This window comes from Myxocyprinus asiaticus, chromosome 30 (assembly GCF_019703515.2).
Source record: "Myxocyprinus asiaticus isolate MX2 ecotype Aquarium Trade chromosome 30, UBuf_Myxa_2, whole genome shotgun sequence".
Lineage (NCBI taxonomy): Eukaryota > Metazoa > Chordata > Actinopteri > Cypriniformes > Catostomidae > Myxocyprinus > Myxocyprinus asiaticus.
Window position 1 is genome coordinate 31,225,034 of NC_059373.1, and position 19,436 is coordinate 31,244,469.

Consider the following 19,436-nt stretch of genomic DNA (forward strand, 5'->3'; position numbering starts at 1 on the left):
TCTTCACACTTATTAAGCTACCTCACTGCCTGCCGCCTTCTATGGCAGCAGAATAACTGAAATGGAATGTCATAAGTGACTGATTTGGAATGTTCTTCGTTAACACATCATTAACACTTCATTAAATGCATCATACAGAAGCGCTCCTCACATGAAATATACGTAAGATTTGACTAAGACTCAACAATTTGCTCTTAGCAGATTGCTAAGCTAAAAGCGTGATAAACGTAAGTATATTATAGCTATTTTTGTCATCCTGGTCTCAGAGAATCACATTACTATACCTATAATTTTGCAAAATGATTTTTTTACGTGGTTGATTGTACATATCACACCAGTTTCCTGGTGAAATGAACACTAGAGGCAACTTTTCACACTTATGACATCTAAACACTTTTACTGTAGCTCATGACTTGTAAAGCGTTATGTTTTACTGTTTGTATTATTTTAATACTTATTTGACTGTGATCAAATTGTGCAGAAGCTGAACTGATAAGGGTTGCACTTGTGATGCCATAAGAGTCTTCACGTGAGCCAGAGGTTTCACAGACGTTTCAAAATGATGTGGTTGATTTAGTAATTGTGTTTTTCATCTCACATTTGCTTTTTATGACACTATTGGTTAGGTTTAAGGTTTGGGTTAGAGAGAAAGGTTTTGTTAGTTTAAAACGTAATAGTCCATAATCTTTAAATCCTTATCTGTTTGGGAGAAAATTTAACTCGCTTTTAGCACCACTCAGTGGACATTTCACCTCGGAACTGCTGTGATATGTGTAATGAACCACATAATGTAATTTTGCAAAAATGTCACCACAGTCACATAATTTTCATGTGATCAGGTTGTTTTTTTATTGATAATTTTCGGTTTTTAATTAAATATAATTTACAGTTGACTTTAATCTTAGTTTATCCACCATCTTAAATTCATTTTTGCAGTCAGGTCACATGATGCAGCCTTAGAATTAGTTGAAAGCGAAGCAGCTTACAGTAGGAGGCGGCATAACTAGACTACTTACCTTTTGGAAAAGCCTTTGTTTTGGAAGCATGCCTATGGCACCTTAAAATGCTGTATACAAAGGCAGCTCACTAGGTTTTGCACTACATTTACACAGGACCAAAGTCTGAATCTCAGGACTAAAGTCTAAAAATGTTGCTGCCTTGCAAGCACTACAGTTTTCTTTTGGAAAATGCAAATCTTTTTTTTTTTTTTCAACTCTTTGTTTTGTCTTCCCCAAAGTGCTCTGAGACAAAACAAGTAAGCCATCAAATAACAAATTCGTGAAGCCCACCTTTCATCTTCAATCAAATGACCTTTTAGTGTCCCCATCAACCAACGTGAACTCTTTGGTGCTTGTGGGTTTAACACATTGACACAAACTGGAGGACAAAGTGGACAAGTGAACTCCAGAGCTGCCACACTGGAAGTTTTAGAAGTTTGAAGCGAGTTGTTGCATTTCGATCCACAGCTCCTGCCTTGAAAGGGTACCTCAGCTGAGGACATCAAACCCGCTGTGAGCTGGACGACTAGAGACAACTTGTCACCTGGAGTGACTTTGGCTCCTGTGTAGATTCACAGAGATAAGGAGAAACCTGTCACCCCCGTGTGGCAAGTCCTAAATAAACCAGGATGGTGTGTTGCGAAAAAAAAAGTGGGAAAGTTCTTTTCTGAGCTCACAACCATTATCAGTGCTGAAACAACATCTGGACTATCATTAAAACTCTATCACTGATAGGGATGACAGTAAGACATTTCACTTTCTTTCCGTCTGTTTTATAACTTCTCTCCATACCCCTTGTCTCTTTCTCTCTCTTGTATTTGGTTCCCTCTTTCACCACACCTCCAGTTTCGATTTCTTCCTACTAGTTGGCTCTTCAAAATATTATGCACAGTGTTGGGTGTAATGGGATTACAAAATAATTATTTACTGTAATCTAATTAATTTTTATGTCAAAAAGTAGTGTAATGAAGTTTAAGATTTTAAATTCTTGTAATCAGATTACAGTTACTTTCAGTTATGTTACAATTATATTACATGCGTAATACATTTTCAAATAACATTATTTACGTGCAATACATTAAAAACATTACATACGTCAATAAGTGTGTTGGTTCCTGTGACATTATGAGTCATCACAAGGGAGAAACGAGTGTATCGCCTGCATGCGTCAATGGACGAGGAGGAAAAACAGACATTATTTTGAATTCGTTGAGCGGAAAAACAAAAACATTTCTGTGAAGTAGGGTTTTTTGAAAGTAACATAAAAGAAAAGTAATTAGTCATGTGATTCTTTTTCTGTGAAGTAATGAGTAGTGTAATCTGATTATAATTTTAAAGGATAGTAATTTGTAGAGGATTATATATATGAGTAATTTACCACCCAACACTGGTTATGCAGTCCCTTTCCTATTCCATCCAACATCCTGCCAATCACAAACAGTCCAGACAATTGTGGTTTAACTGGTGCAGTGGAATCTTTCTTCTAAGCACTCTCGCTCTCAGGGCATTCAGGAAAACATTCACAGAACAAACGATGGACCACACTGGCCGCATCTCATTCACCTGCCTGTGGCCAAATCACACTGCTCAGACCGAACTGCAAACTCATTGTTTGATGAAGATCTCCACATTGTAATAGTGAGAGAATTTTTTTTTAATTGCTTGTGTCACAAGTAATTCAACAGCTTGCCATATCTAATGAGCACATTAGTGTACAGTGATGGTTATTTTGGTCCTCATATTACATTCATTGGCATATTCTTTATGAGTATGGCTATTCTATCTACCGCTTTAGTGTGCTGCTGCAACATACTGTAGAGTTGGGTGCCTTTTTTCTACTGTTCTTTTTATTTTATTTTTTTATTTTTTTGCATACTTCTCATAAGTCAACATGAAATCAAAATTGACCCTATTTACTTTTTAATACATGTTCCTGGTCTTATTACGAATAATTCATTGGAGCACGTTATTCCAAAGAATACAGTTTTTTGTTTGTTATTTTTCCTCAAAAATTTAATAAACTGCTCCGCTTTTGAAATCACATTCCTTTTTGGCTGGCAGTATAAACCATACTTTTTCAACTCCTCCCCATCAACCACCTGTTTCTTTTTTTTTATTTTTCTTTTTTTATTTGGAATGCCCAATTCCCAATGCGCTCTAAATCCTTGTGGTGGCATAGTGACTCACCTCAATCCCAGTATTAGGACGAATCTCAGTTGCCTCCATGTCTGAGACCGTCAATCCATGCATCTTATCACATGGCTTGTTGAGCACGTTACCACGGAGATGTAGCGCGTGTGGAGGCCCATGCTATTCTCCGCGGCATCCACTCACAACTCACCACGCGCCCCACCGAGAGCAAGAACCACACATTATAGCGACCACGAGGAGGTTACCCCATGTGACTCTACCCCCCTAGCAACCGGACCAATCTGGTTGCTTAGGAGACCTGGCTGGAGTCACTCAGCATGCCCTGGATTTGAACTTGTGACTACAGCGGTGGAAGTCAGCATCAATACTTGCTGAGCTACCCAGGCCCCCCATCAACCACCTGTCATTTAGAGACTACTTTTCTCATTCCAATCAATTGTTTATGGACAAAATTAACTTCAAAGTTGAAACTAAGCATTTTAAGTGAATCAGTAATAATGGTAACACTTGACAATAAGGATATAGGCTCTATAGGCTTTTCATGACCACACTACATGCAGCACTGAGTGCAACGACCGTGCGCTACGTCTTATACAATTTTTGTGAGAGCGATAATTCTAATAGCAATTTTCGTGCCGGTGCAAGTAGGCGTGGGTGGGAGTGTTTGCGCTATCTGTGGGTGTATGCCCACAAATTCTGGGTGTATTTTATGTTAAAGAAGTGGCACAAAGTGACGTTTGAGAACCACGTTTATTCTCAACACAAAGTCTAAAATCTGTTCCTGCATTTGCAGTTTGGGGATTCCAGCAGCAGATGATATTAAAAGCTATCAATAACTTTTAATACAAGCCATGATTTGTTTGTCAGTAGATTAATATGGTTAATAATAATAATAATAATAATAATAATAAGTTTTTGTATAATGCCTTTCCAAAGCTCAAGGATGCTGCACAGAAATGAAACATTAAACAGAGAAACATATAACACTAGGCTACAACACATACATAGCGGTCTGGAACAGCACAGACAACAAAACAGTAATATAGCAGGTGATGCATTGCATACAGCCCATTAACACTACCACATTCATATGAATGGGCTGTCTTCATTTATATTGATGTTGCTTGATATATATATATATATATATATATATATATATATATATATATATATATATATATATATATACACACACACACACACACACACACACACACATATACATATACATACATACATACACACACACATACACATACGTAGTGCAAAGGGAATGTAATGGCAGAAGAGGTAGGATGTGTTGGATAATATAAAAAGACTAAGCAGTGTATTGCACATTAATTATTGCTCAAAGGGGCAGTTTTAACTGTTCATGAGATGGATAGCCTGGGGGGAAAAACTGTTCCTGTGCCTGACTGTTCTGGTGCTCAGAGCTCTGAAACGTCAGCCAGAAGGCAACAGTTCCAAAAGGTAATGGGTAGGGTGAGTGGGGTCCAGAGTGATTTTTCCAACCTTTTTCCTCACTCTGGAAGTGTATAGTTCTTGAAGGGGGGCAGGGGGCAACCAGTAATCCTCTCAGCAGTCCGAACTATCCTTTGTAGTCTTCTGATGTCTGATTTCGTAACTGAACCAAACCAGACAGTTATTGAAGTGCAGAGGACTGACTGAATGACCGCTGAGTAGAACTATATCAGCAGCACCTATGGCAGGTTGAACTTCCTCAACTGGCGAAGGAAGTACAATCTCTGCTGGGCCTTTTTCGCAATGGAGTCAATGTGGGTCTCCCACTTCAGGTCCTGTGAGATGGTTGTGCCAAGGAACCTGAATGACTCCACTGCTGCCACAGTGCTGTTTAGAATGGTGAGGGGGGACAGTGTTGGGGTGTTCCTCCTAAAGTCCACTATCATCTCCACTGTTTTGAGCATGTTCAGCTCCAGGTTGTTTTGACTGCACCAGACAGCCAGCTGTTTAACCTCCCTTCTGTGTGCAGACTCACTGTCATCTCAGATGAGGCCGATGACAGTGGTGTCATCTGCAAACTTCAGGAGCTTGACAGAGGGGTCCTTGGCGATGCAGTCGTTGGTGTAGAGGGAGAAGAGTAGTGGGGAGAGCACACATCCCTGGAGGGCACCAGTGCTCATTGTACAGGTGCTAGAAGTGAATTTCTCCTGTCTCACAAGCTGCTGCCTGTCTGTCAGAAAGCTGGTAATCCACTGACAGATGGACGTGGGAACAGAGAGTTGGTGTAATTTAGTCCGGAGAATAGCTGGGATGATGGTCTTGAAAGCCGAACTGAAGTCCACAAAAAGGATCCTTGCATATGTCCCTGGTCTGTCCAGATGTTGCAGGATATGATGCAATCCCATGTTGACGGCATCATCCACAGACCTGTTTGCTCGATAAGCAAATTGAAGGGGATCTAGAAAGGGTCCAGTGATGTCCTTCAGGTGGGCCAAAACCAGTCTCTCAAATGACTTCATGACCACAGACGTCAGGGCGACAGGTCTGTAGTCATTAAGTCCTGTGATTTTTGGTTTATTTGGGATGGGGATGATAGTGGAATGTTTGAAGCAGCATGGGACTTCACACTGCTCCAGTGATCTATTGAAGATAAGATTCCCTTATTCAGTGTGTTCCTGGCCTGATTGTACAAGACTTTATCCCCAACTCTGTAAGCATCCTCTTTGGCGTGACGAAGCTGCCTGGGTTCCGCTGTAAACCATGGTTTGTCGTTGTTAAATGTTAAATAAGTCCTCGTAGGAATGCACATATCCTCACAGAAACTGATATATGATGTAACAGTATCTGTGAGCTTGTCCAGGTCTGTGGCTGCAGCCTCAAAAACACTCCAATCAGTGCAGTCAAAGCAGGCTTGTAGTTCCAGCTCTGCTTCGTTGGTCCATCTTTTTACAGTCCTTAATACAGGCTTAGCAGATTTTAATTTCTGTCTGTAGGTTGGAAGAAGATGAACCAGACAGTGATCAGAGAGTCCCAAAGCTGCTCTAGGGACAGAGCGATATGCATCCTTTATTGTTTTGTAGCAGTGATCCAGTATATTTCTGTCTCTGGTTGGGCATGTAATGTGCTGTTTGTATTTGGGAAGTTCACGTGTGAGGTTTGCTTTGTTAAAATCCCCAAGAATAATAATAACTGAGTCCGGGTATTGTTGTTCTGTGTCTGTGATTTGATCAGCCAGCTGCTGCAGCGCCGCATTCAAACACACGTTTGGTGCGATATACACACTCACCAGAATAAACGAGGAAAACTCCTTCGGAGTTAATAAAGAGCGCTTCCAAATTAGGACAGCACATCTTCTTTAACATTGTTACATCTGTATACCAACTTTCATTGATGTAAAAGCATGTTCCACCGCCTCTCATTTTCCCCGTTAACTCCGCGATGCGATCCGCTCTGAACAGCCGAAAGCCCGGCAGATGTAACGCGCTGTCCGGCATGGCTTCACTCAACCAGGTTTCTGTGAAGCACAAGGCAGAAGAGGTTGAAAAGTCCTTGTTTGTGCGGGTGAGGAGATGTAGTTCGTCCGTTTTGTTAGGGAGAGAGCGGAGATTCGCAAGATGAATGCTCGGCAGCGTTGTTCGAAAGCCCCGCCGATGGAGCTTGACCAGCGCGCCTGCTCGTCTCCTTCGCCTGCGTCTCATAGCGTGTTTTAACAACACAGCCACGCCTCCGACTAAAATGTCAAACAAAAATTCCGAATATTCAAAATCCGGGAAAAGATTGACTGGTATGTGCTGTCAAATCTTCCGCAGTTCGTCTCTGGTAAAACTGACTGGAAAAAGATTACTAAACACAGGACAAACAAACAAAAACAACAAAACAAAAGAAGCGCTCCACACCGAGGCGGCCATCCGCGGCGCCATCATGATACTAGAAAACAATGAGCAGTGGAATTGACATAGAGGCCTATTATTTTTCCTATTATTTTTCAAAATGTCTCCAGGACCTCAACTCAGTGTAAAAGCATAGGAATAGCTATTTACTTTCAGTAAAAAGGAGTGTAACATGTGCTTGAGGATTTGAGATGGGTGGTCAGGTTAGGTGGCCGTTTGTATTCAGAACTCATTGTTCGGATGGATTGCACTGTTAATCACCTGTGTTGAAAGCAACCTGAAGGAATCTCAGCACAATTAAATATTCCTGCATTGGTGACCATTACATCCTCATCTCTAACACCATGGTGACAGCCTAACGGACTGTCCTCTTACTCCACATCCATCTAAGTCATCATCTGCACTCTCGTTTTTCATTTTGCCCAGTGGAGGAAAGCGTATATTTCTTCTTTAATGAATGCTAATTAACCTTGGCCATGGGGGAGAGAGCAGGCAGACTGCTGGATGAAAAATGGCTGATATCAATATTGTGTCTTATGTAAAAGAACAGAAGGGAAGGAAAGAGGCTGGGTCTGAGTACTGGCTTATACCAGAGAGGAGCGGCAATGCGTTTTCTATTCAGTGTTAACTGGCAGCACTTTCACTTAAAATAAATTATTGAATATTTCATGAGAAATAGACACAAGTGCCACACTGAAGAGATATAGTCAATGTTTGGAATGGAATGCTAGTGTACTGCTTACTGCACAGTATACACTGTACACTGACTGCCAGGCATATATATATATATATATATATATATATATATATATATATATATATATATAAAAATATATATAAATATATAAAAATTTTTTTAAAGAAAATAGTACGTGAAACTGTAGGTATGCAATGATAAATCCTTTTAATGTTAGTATGCTATACCATTGTCATATGACTTCACTGCGTTGTTTGTTTCATTTAGCAACTGGTACACAGCAGTCTAAGAAATAAAGTGTTTTTTGTTTTGTTTTTTGCATTTTTATCAAATTTTGTCTTTAAATATCTCAAATGCAGGTCTCACCAAATAATATTAAACAACCTTGTTCTGATTCATTCATACGTGCAATGTGCTTTGTTGTATACAGCACATTTTGGAAGATGTAGTAGGGTGAATCTCACGAAACCTGTCAAGAACATGCCCAGGTCATATTTTAACCCAGAATAAAAAGAAAAATATGGAAATTATCAAAAAAAGAAAAAAAGAATGGATGCATTATGCTGATAAGATTTTGTGTGTGTGTGTTTGTTTATATTTTTATATATATAAATATAAACGCACGCACGCACGCACGCACGCACGCACACACACACACACACACACATATATATATATATATATATATATATGTTTTTATATTTATAAAAATATAATCTATATAAAATTCAGATTTTGGGTTGAAATGTGACCTAGAAATGTTTTTTTGTGAGATACACTCATGCAGAAATACAGAAATTTTGCATACTGCACACAATATACAGTACATATTGAATACTGCAGAAATATGGAGTGGTGGTGGTGTAGTGGGTTAAAGCACATAACTGGTAATCAGAAGGTTGCTGGTTTAATCCCCACAGCCATCACCATTGTGTCCTTGAGCAAGGCACTTAACTCCAGGTTGCTCCAGGGGTATTGTCCCTGTAATAAGTGCACTGTAAGTTGCTTTGGATAAAAGCATCTGCCAAATGCATAAATGTAAATAGTACAGTGCAAGTAGAATGGTAGTATGCCATCCTGAACATAGTCATAAAAATCAGCTAATATGGTGTCCCCAAAAAATTTAAGTCTGCAGTCAACCCTTATTATAGTGTAATGCAATCAGGATCCCAATTTCACATTTCAAAATGAGCAATGTACTCCCCTCCCGCAATCCAAGCTTATCCTATTCTTTACCTTTAAAGTCCTTTCAAAGAGAAATCTCCAAAGAATGAGAGCGAAATGTCTGGATTTCAGAGAGGCGGCTCATTTGCTACTTACTGAAGAGCATAATTCTCCTCTTAGTGACCCTCGGGAGGGCTTTTTCAAGCCACACAGTTGGAGAGATTTAGGAAATGTGTAATCACATTTTGTGCTCTCGCGCTTGTGTCATCTGTTAGAAAGTGCTGGACAGGCTTCTGATGCTTGTTTTATGATGTAGACTAAAAGAGACATGCATACAGCGACATGGTAAACTAAACTAATTTGAGGAACAGAAGCTTGTTATTTTAGAAACTAAATGTATTCAAAAACCATGTCCAAATACTTAAAAAAAAAGCTTAATATTTTCTCTCATTGTGGAAAAGAATAGTATAATACTGCCAAAACCATCAGGATTTACTAGCAAACAGATGTGAATCTTTTTTTTTTTTTTTTTTTTTTTTTAGTTTATTAAGATGTATCAACCATTCGAAAGATCATTTTTGGAAAACTAAGGGAATTAGGTTTGTGACGAAGTATGCATCCTTGAAGACTGAAAAGAAATGATCCAAGTTCAGCCACTAGTTCAAAACTAAAGATAGAATTTCTCTCATTTTGGAGTTAAAAGCATAATAATTTCATGACCATCAGAACTTACTAGCCAAAAAATATAATTAGGTATAGTTTTGGAGTATTATCAATAACTATTAACCATTAGTTTTAAGTTACTTAAAGATGCACTCAGTAATTATTTTACATTAAAAAACAATTAAGGGGCCATTCACACCAAACTTGTCTGCATTGTTTTTCAGTTGTTTTTCTATGTAAACAACAGTGTTGGGTGGAATCTGATTACAAATTAATTAGTTACTTTAATTACTTTTAAGTAAAAAAAAAAGTGTAACATTACATTTTTAATTATTGTAATCAGATTACAATTACTGGCTTTCAATTAAGGTAATTACTTTTAAGTATCTTGGGTTACAAGTCATTATTTTGTGTTCTAAACTCATATTTATGTATAATACATTTTAAATATGAATTCATATGTATGTCTGTTTGCATTTTTGTGACAGCTGAAGGGTGTGCAACGATGAAAAAAGGAGGACGTGTGTGCGTGCCTGTCACTTCTAGCTACAACTCTCTCCTTACAGTTATGTTCTCCCTTCCCTCAAGGGTCACAAGGGGTCTCCCTATAACTGTCTAATAGAGCCATAACAGCTGCCTGAGTCTTACTCACAGCTTTTAGTGCAGTATATTTAAATAAATAAATAACTATCTTTATTTGTGGGGCCCCCTGGTGGCTCAGGGGCCTTAAAGGGATAGTTTACCCAAAAATGAAAATTCTCTCATCATTTACTCACCCTCCTGGCATCCCAGATGTGTATGACTTTCTTTCTTCTGCAGAACACAAATTAATATTTTTAGAGAAATATCTCAGCTCTGTATGTCCATATAATGCAATTGAATGGGTGCCAAAATTTTTAAGCTCCAAAATCCACATTATGGGAGCATAAAAGTAATCCATATGTAAAAAAAAAAAAAAATCCACTCCAGTGGTTAAATCCATATCTTCAGAAGTGATATGTTAAGAGTGGGTGAGAAACAGATCAATATTTAAGTAATTTGTTTTTATCATAAATTCTCCTCCCTGCCCAGTAGGGGGCGATGCACAAAGAATGGGAATCATGAAAAACAGAAAAAGGAGAAAGTGAAAGTGAATGGAAAAGGGCTTAAATGTTGATCTGTTTCTCACCCACACCTATCATATTGCTTTAGAATACATGGATTTAACCACCAGAGTCATCTGGAGTACATTTATGTTGCCCTTATTTGGAGCTTCAAAATTTTGGCTCCCATTCACTTGAATTGTATGGACCTACAGAGCTGCGATATTCTTCTAAAAATCTTTGTTTGTGTTCAGCAGATGAAAGAAAGTCATACACATCTGGGATGGCATGAGGGTGAATGAATTTTCATTTTTGGGTGAACTAACCCTTTAAGCGGCCACTTATACCGCTTATGGCTAGAAACAGCCTTGGCGCCAACATATTAAAATTACATGACCAGCCGAATATTACTAAATCTATTGTGGCTGATTGCGAATAACACATTTCCACAATAGCATTAGTAAATGATAGGTATTGCTTTTGTGTGATGCAGCATACACACCACTAGGTGTCATTATAAGTCCAAGCATCTAACACGTCGGCCAGCGCAACAAAAAAATTACTGAGTGAACCTTTAAGACACCTTAAGTTTATATTTAAATAATCAATGAATGCATCTTTGGGAAATGGTCTCATAATACTTGATCTGTCACTGGTTCAAAAATAAATACAGAGTAGGCCCCATAACATGCATGATGAGGAACAAAGAGCCTTGCATACAAGTGGTACAGTTTGTATATGCTTATGTTAAGCTTTTGTGAAACAACGCATTGGCCTGTGTATGGACATGCGTATTGACAGTCTGTGTGAAATATACATGCTCAGATTTCATCCTTTCACTCAGCCAACAGCATACAGCTGTTTAAAATAAGGTGTGCAAATTAAGATTATGATAAATTAAGAGTGTTTCAAATTAACATTACTTGTACATAGTTCTGTGTCGTGGCAACTCAGCATCCAGTAAAGCAGCCTGATGGTCTACTGAAGGCAGAGCGACGAGATCATGCCTTAAAGAACCCAAAACCAGAGAGAGACAAAACTAGTTGACGAGACGGATTGAGTAAGAGTGGTCTTGACAATACCATTTGTTCCAACTATTTACTATAACGCATGGATTTAAAAACAGATGGAATGTTTTTATGTAATCAATTGAGTCTATGTTAACTGTTGTTCTTGAACAATGCTTCATGAGGGCTAGCATGTTTCTGATATACTACACAGAATTATACAATTTATATGGGCATAAATAGATAAATGTCTAATTATGTACAACTACAAAAAATAAAGGACTATGTATTTTCAAACAAGTGTACTTGTGTGTACTTGTGTTCAAACAAGTGTTTGTGTTTTTTTATACAGTCTGACTGGCAACGCAGTTCAGAAATTGATACATGGACTATAATGGACTATACAGTTGTCCCAAAAGTATTTGGACATCAATGCCTCAGTTCAAAATGTATGATTTTCATTGCATTACAAAATATCATGTCAAGTTGCTTTCTGCAAACAAAAGATGCTAGACCTTTTCTAATAACCAACTTCACTTTTCTTAGCCATTTTTGCAATTACATTTAACCAGTTTTCCCTAAAGTAATTTTTAGTGGATTTCGGGTGTGAAATGTTAAGCTTGTGCTATCTTTAAAATAAATGCCACCTGATTTAATATTTTCTTAACTAATGCATACATTGTGCACTATGTTCATGGTAACCAATAAAACACTGTCTGTTGCATCAAATTATCAAATCATGATTGTTTAATTATGGACTCCCCCCCCCAAATTGTGTTTCTTCAATAAAAAAAAATAATAATCTGACAAGCTGTATTTAAGACATCACAGACTAATGAAATAATAACACTTGACTGAGTGTATTTCAAAAATGCTTTATGGTAATTGAATCAAATTTGCTATGCACCACAGCTACAACTAATACAGTAAAGGTCTGTGACGTGCACAGAAGGGGGGCAGCAGGGGCGCAAGACCCTGCCCCTTTCGTTCACAAATCTAAAGGTGCCCTTTTGGTCATCCAGAAAAAAGGAAGACATTTTAAGAATTAAATTAAAATAGTTAAAACAAAATTAAGATCTTGAAATAATCTCACAATAACAGTAATAATGCGTTATTATGAGATATTATTTTGTAAATCGCAGGCTTATTTAAAGAAAATTAAGTTGAGGTGCCTTTAAGAGTGCACACTACAGCAGATCGGGGGCAGAATCCAATTGCAAGTAATCCTCCCTTTGCCCTATTCACTCCGAAGTGCAGAGCCCTTGAAGTGGGTACTCTTAAGGTAACATAGCATTACTGTATGAATGTACCCTTTGCTAACAGTCTTGTGGAAGGGCCCTTCGAGAAAAGATACATTTTTTCACTTTTGTTTTAGACGAGCTTTCGAGTGGCTTCCCCTCCCGCAGCAGTGCCCTTCAAGGAAGCAAAAATGTAGTTTTGAATTCGCCTCGGAGCATCAGACGAGTAACAGGTCAGATAAAAAGTCCACTCCATGTATTGTGTTGTAAGTTCATCAAAAGAATGAACGATTGCTACTGCATTTCTTTTATTATTATTAAAATTTTTATTGATTCCATTCACAAATTAAATAAACATAACAGAAAATACAGAATCAAATTATATAAATTAAACCCCCCCAACACAAACGTGCACTCCAGTGGTCATAATTATTTAGAACATACAAAAAAACATTTAAAAAGTATACTATCAAAAAACAATAAGAATGCACATACACATTTAAAACTACAAATCCCTCTCCACTGCCCCTCCCTGAGAACCCTCCAAAATGGCCAAATATCTACCCTATTTCCTATTAAACAAATCCCATTTTCCCAGCCTTCTATATGTCACCTCCTCGAATGCCGCCACCCCGCCCATCTCTGTGCACCACTCCTGATATGAGGGTGCTCCAGCCGACTTCCATCCCCTAAGAATGATCCATCTGCCGATCTTAACTCCGGCTAGGACCCAACTTTTTATGTATCTATCCCCTATATTAATGACCGCCCCATATATAAGATACAGAGTCTGGGACAAAATGAAAACTGAGTGTCCAATACGTCACACATAATTCTCTGAACCCTCAACCAAAATTCTTGGATCTTATCACACCACCAAAAAACATGGGTTGTGTCCCCATCTTCTGATTGGCATCGCCAACAGGTGGGTGTGCCTATACAATCTAGAGGGGGTCCAACAGAATCTATGTAAAATCTTAAATTGTATAAGGTGCACCTTTGCATCTCTAGATGTAGACTTGACATTTTTTAGAATCCTAGCCCACACTCCCTCCAATACCAAATTTAAATCTTTCTCCAATAATCTCTTGAGAGAAGTTGAAGCTCCATCCCCCAGACACTGAATTAGCTGGAAGTAATACACTGATGCCTCATGACCTTTTCCAAAAGCAGTAATCACCACTCCCAGAGTATCTGCTGCTTTAGGGGGGTGTATGCTACTCCCAAAAATAGTACAGAGCAGGTGGCGCAGCTGTAAATACCTGAAGAACTGAGATCTGGGAATCCTAAAATGTTTAACCATATTTTCAAAGGATCTCAACACTCCACTCTCATATAGGTCACCGAGCATACTAACCTCCCTCACAATCCACTCTGACCAGCAGAAAGGGGACTTATTAAAACATAATTTTGGGTTCAGCCATATGCTCGAGGCAACATTTAAATAAATATTCAAATTAAACACTCTGGACACTTTTGTCCATACCGAGTGCAAATGCAAGATGACAGGGTGTAAATTAACTTCTCTGGTTAGTTTAATAGAAAGGCTTTGCAATGGCGAAATAGGAAACAAAATCTTGGGTAGGCCTAGCCCACATTTGTCAGTCGGCCTATGTAACTTATTGAAATGTAATCTGGGATGTCGCTGTGCAATCAAATTGCTTGAAATAAGAGAGGGGGACATCTACAGGGAGAGATTGTAGCAGGTGGTTGAATTTTGGAATACATTTCTTTTTAATAACATTAACCTTCCCAATCATAGATAAATGTAATGAAGCCCACGTGCCCACATCGCTCGAAAACTTTTTTATAAAAGGGTCAAAATTAACTCAATCACACAAATTTGCTGGGAATAAAATGCCCAAATACTTAATGCCCTGTTTGGGCGACTGGAAGGTGCCTGGCTGAAAAGCCGTTACCGGGCAGTATGCTGTCAGAGCCAAAGCTTCAGGATTAGACCAATTGACTCTGTATCCTGAGAACTTAGAAAAGAAATTAATAATTCTGGGGAGGCAAGGCATAGATCTAGTAGGGTCGGAGACGAATAATAAAATATCATTGGCGAAAAGCAAAAGCTTATGTGCCACCACCCCTGGAAAATTATCCTCCTTTCTTATCGTGGCTGCTAATTGTTCCAGGACAAGACAGAACAATAATAGGGAAAGAGGGAAACCCTGCCAGGTGCCCCTATCCAGAGTAAAATAATCTGAAATTAATCCATTTGTTTGTACCGCTGCTACCGGGTGTCTATAAAGTAACTTAATCCATCCAATAAAAGTATTCCCGAACCCGTATATTTCCAAAATCTTAAAAAGATAATCCCATTCTACCATATCAAATGCCTTTTCGGCGTCAAGTGAGATGGCAGCGACCAGAGTCTGATCATTCGCCACTGACCACATGATATTGATAAAACGCCTAATGTTATCAAAAGAGCTATGGCCCCAAATATAACTTTACTTAATCGGTTAGCCAAAATTTTTGAAAATATTTTAACGTCTAGCTGGATCAGGGAAATTGGACGGTAACTCTTAAACTCATTTGGATCTTTGTCCTTTTTAAGAATCAGACTGATCCGGGCTTGTGTCATGGTTGGCGGAAGCTTTCCATTCTTTAATGATTCCGTATAAACTTCTAGCAAAAGTGGAGCCAGTTCTGTAGCATAAGATCAAAAAAATTCAGCGGCAAAGCCATCTGGCCCCAGAGCCTTGCCTGTAGGCAAGGCCTTAATTACCTCACCGAGCTCCTCCAAGGTTATCTCAGAATCAAGATAATTTTTTGAACTATAGAGATCAAGATAGAATTCTTTAAAAGCATTATTAATATCAATGGCACGGGTAAATATATCACCACCAGCAGATTTCTCTGAGGGAATGGTAGAAAAAGACTCTCTCTGCTTTATATATCTAGCCAAAAGCTTCCCTTCTTTGTCCCCTGACTCAAAGTATGACTGTCTTGCCCTGAATAGCCAAAACTCCACCTTCCGTGACAAAATCGTATTGCTACTGCATTACTGACATTGCACACCTGCAGTGTAGACAGATTTATTAATTAGAAAGGAAGCGGTTGCGTCGCTTTCAGTGATAGACATTCAATTTGTTGTGGTGATGTGGGCATGGCCAAGCAACGTCTGTGGAGTGAGAGGCCGGGAGAAGGAGAACAGTAAGGATTGATACCTGTGGTAAATTATCTCTAACAGCTGTTCTGTGTTTCAGTGAGAGCTGGAGGGGGATAAAAAGGGTGTCCAGACTGCCGGAGGAGAGAGAGAGCTACACTTCAAATGCCTGTGTGTGTGTGTGCGCGTTTAAGTATGTGTGCTGAAAAGCCACATTGTTTATTGTAAATAAACGGCTTAATTGAGAAAAGAATACGCAGAGTCCCGCTTCCTCCTTCTGACAGATCCAGTGACTTGTCACATTCGTCTTTTATAGAATATTGACCTAAACTGAAGAAGCTGTCTGGTTCAGCCAAAGCCAGTTTGTTATTTGTTGAAAATATTAAGCCATTATACTAATCACTTTCAGAAAAATACAAAGGTATTACCATTTTTCTACCATGATAACCATTCAAAACCATGGTACCATCTTGACACCATCATTGTACCATAGTTCCACAATATTATTGCTATAAGGTCCTGTATATTTATATCCTCTTCATATGGGTCAAACATACACAAAGAAACACAGTTAGATCAAAATGACACAACCTCACTGTAACTGAGTGAACTGCAGTGAACAGAGTTGCTAAGAAAAAAAAAATAAATAAATAAAAATAATATATATATATATATATATATATATATATATATATATATATATATATATATATATATATATATAAAGCAATCTCAACCAATGCTCTATGATCAAAGCCATCAATCTTATTCACCCTTGGCACAATTGGGGTGTACATAAAATCCCATCAGCCATCCACTGACAGTGGCCCGGTGAATACAGATGCATGTGCACTCATGACTTTGTGCCCTTTGGGTTTAATCTATTTTAACCGGATGAGAAGTGTATACTCCATTTGTTCTGAACTAGAGACCTCTGAAAAATCAATGCCATTTTACACTATCCACCTATATATAGATTTGAGAGAAAGGAAAGAGGAATTGCATTATATATGAAATTCCTAAAGTCTCATTGCATGCTTATTGGGTAGCAATATACTGTAATTGGTGAATCTCACAAAGGAATGCCCAGGTCATATTTCACCCTAAAATTAAAAGAATTGTGAAATTATATTTTACATTAAGAAAATGAATCCAATTTCTAGGACCATTCAGATTCTTTTGCAATATGCTCATGGCATGGCAGGTCTCTGCTTTCTGAATTTTCCAAACTGCTCCACAGTGGCTGAAAATGGAACTACGGTTGAACGCTTGCACACATTTTTGTAACATAAAGTGCAATTTTAACAAAAGCAAATTTTTTGTCTGCTAAAATTGATCTCTGGCTTTCTGAAATTTCCAAAGAGCTCTCCAGTGGCCAAAACTGGAACTACTGTTTAAAGCTTGAGAACATTTACGCAGTGCACTGTGCATTTTTTGTTGGCTAAAATCGGTCTTTGCTTTCTGAATTTTCTGAGCTGATCCCCAGTGGTCGAAACAGGAACTACAGTTGAATGCTGGTGCGACGCACTGTGTAAGCACAAGACATTAGCAAACATTATCCAAATGTAACTTTTCAATAGTAATTACATTTTTATACTCCTAAACCTAACACTATTGAGATTAAAACTAAGTTCTTTCACTTATTTCTTTGCAGTTGCTTACTAGCCAGAAATCAAAAGGGATGTAACATCAAAGGCACAGCAGAGCAGATTTTTGGGGCTAGAACACTTGTCAACATGGTGGCGCTTGTTAGAAATTCAGCAAAGCTGGGCTGAATTTGGGGGCACAAAAATTAGGAACCGATATGCAGATTTCCTGCAAGATGTTTTTTTTTTTTTACATTTCAATACTGAGAATGCATTAAATATTATTTGAAATAAAGACTTACATTTTCGAGGGCACATTATAGCAGTGCAAATAATGAATGCAAATCAAGTTTGGGAGGGAAAAAGACCTCCGGCAAGAGAATATAGTGTGTGTTGAGAGGAACAAGAGACGCCCCAGCTTTTCTGAAGCTCTCTGCCTCCCACACGTTTTCAGACACGTTTCTGTTGAGTCTGTGAGCGTGCATGCGTACGTGTGCGTCAAGGGTTCTCTGGAGATCTGCGTCACACACTTCAAACCACATGCACACCTGACTTTACACATGTATGCAACAAATACACACAATCACACAGACAGAGAGCAAGTGGACCAGTCAGGTTCATTTCTACAAGCTTAGAGCTCCTGTATTATTTCAAAACATCTTTTCACCAAGGAGTTTCCAGCTATTAGCCTATTATATATATATACAACTTAGCTGAGCAGAAAGGTACAGGGCAAGGTTATAGTCGTAAACTAAAATGAAAACTAAACTGAAAAATAAATGCAAAAAAAAAAAAAAAAACATTTTCGTAAACTGAAATAAAAAATAAAAATCAACATAATTGGAAAAACTGAAACTAAACTAAAATAAATGAAAAAAACAAAATAAAAATAAAAATAATTTTTTTTGTTGCAATAGGTTTTTTTAACCTTTAAACCCGATATCACCTTAACATGAAGATGCCACTAGGCAGCGATAGCACTAGCAGATGCCTATTGACCTCATTACATTAGCAAAGACAGAGCGGGAGGGAATCACTAAAGTACATCATGGAGTGAAGCAAAACAGGTAGAAAATGTCTCAGTTACGTATGTAACCTCGGTTCCCTGAGACTAAGGGAATGAGACATGCGTAGTAACGCATATGGGGAGTACCTTCTTACACAACGTAGTTGAAACCTCTCTACAATAACGCCAATATTCTAATATTGGCTATGGTGTTTGAGCCCTGCCTATTTTGGCACGAAACTGTCTGCTATAAAAACAGGTGCACAAACACCATTTCCTCAAAAACTACAGTCTTGTAGTGCAGATAGCGTTCGCAATGTCTCGTTCCCTTCGTCTCAGGGAACTAATGTTACATATGTAACCAAGACATTCCCTTACGACTCAGTACACTCGACATTGCGTAGTAAAGCATATGGGGAACAGAATCCCATCACGCCACACTACACGACATAACTTCCCAGAGCGGAAACATGGCACCACAGTCTTGTGGGACAGCGACTGACATGAGTGTGCCGCAGTGAGTGATCCTTATGTTGGTCAGGAGGGGAGCACTCATAACAACTATATATAACTATAGACATATGCATTAATTAACTCCTTATGAACCCAGTCGGGAAGGGAGTCTATTTATAATGAAAGTGCTTGTGACTTTATGGTAAATTATAACGGCCTGAATGCAGGTGGTTGTGTAAATGATGGGGAGCCCGTACTTAAAGGGAAGGGCATAAGTATATATATTTGGCCAATGAATAGCAAGTGCTCTAAACAGAGAGGACTTGTGAAGAAAGAGACATTACGTCTAGGTTGTAAAACCTTGCGAATGTGTTTTGAGAGGACCATCCTGCTGCAAAACATATGTCTTCTATGGACACACCATT

General features: G+C 38.5%; 1 protein-coding gene across 4 annotated transcripts in view; it reads left to right on the forward strand.

Annotated features, from left to right (window-relative positions):
- LOC127421273 (fibronectin type III domain-containing protein 5-like) overlaps window positions 1-4,193 on the forward strand; it is a 40,503-nt gene extending 36,310 nt beyond the window's left edge. For all 4 annotated transcript variants that reach the window (XM_051664173.1, XM_051664172.1, XM_051664170.1 and 1 more), the window contains one exon: window positions 1,238-4,193. The gene's annotated coding sequence lies outside the window, so the exon portion shown is untranslated. The remainder of the gene's footprint in view (window positions 1-1,237) is intronic.
- Window positions 4,194-19,436: the final 15,243 nt, after the last annotated feature.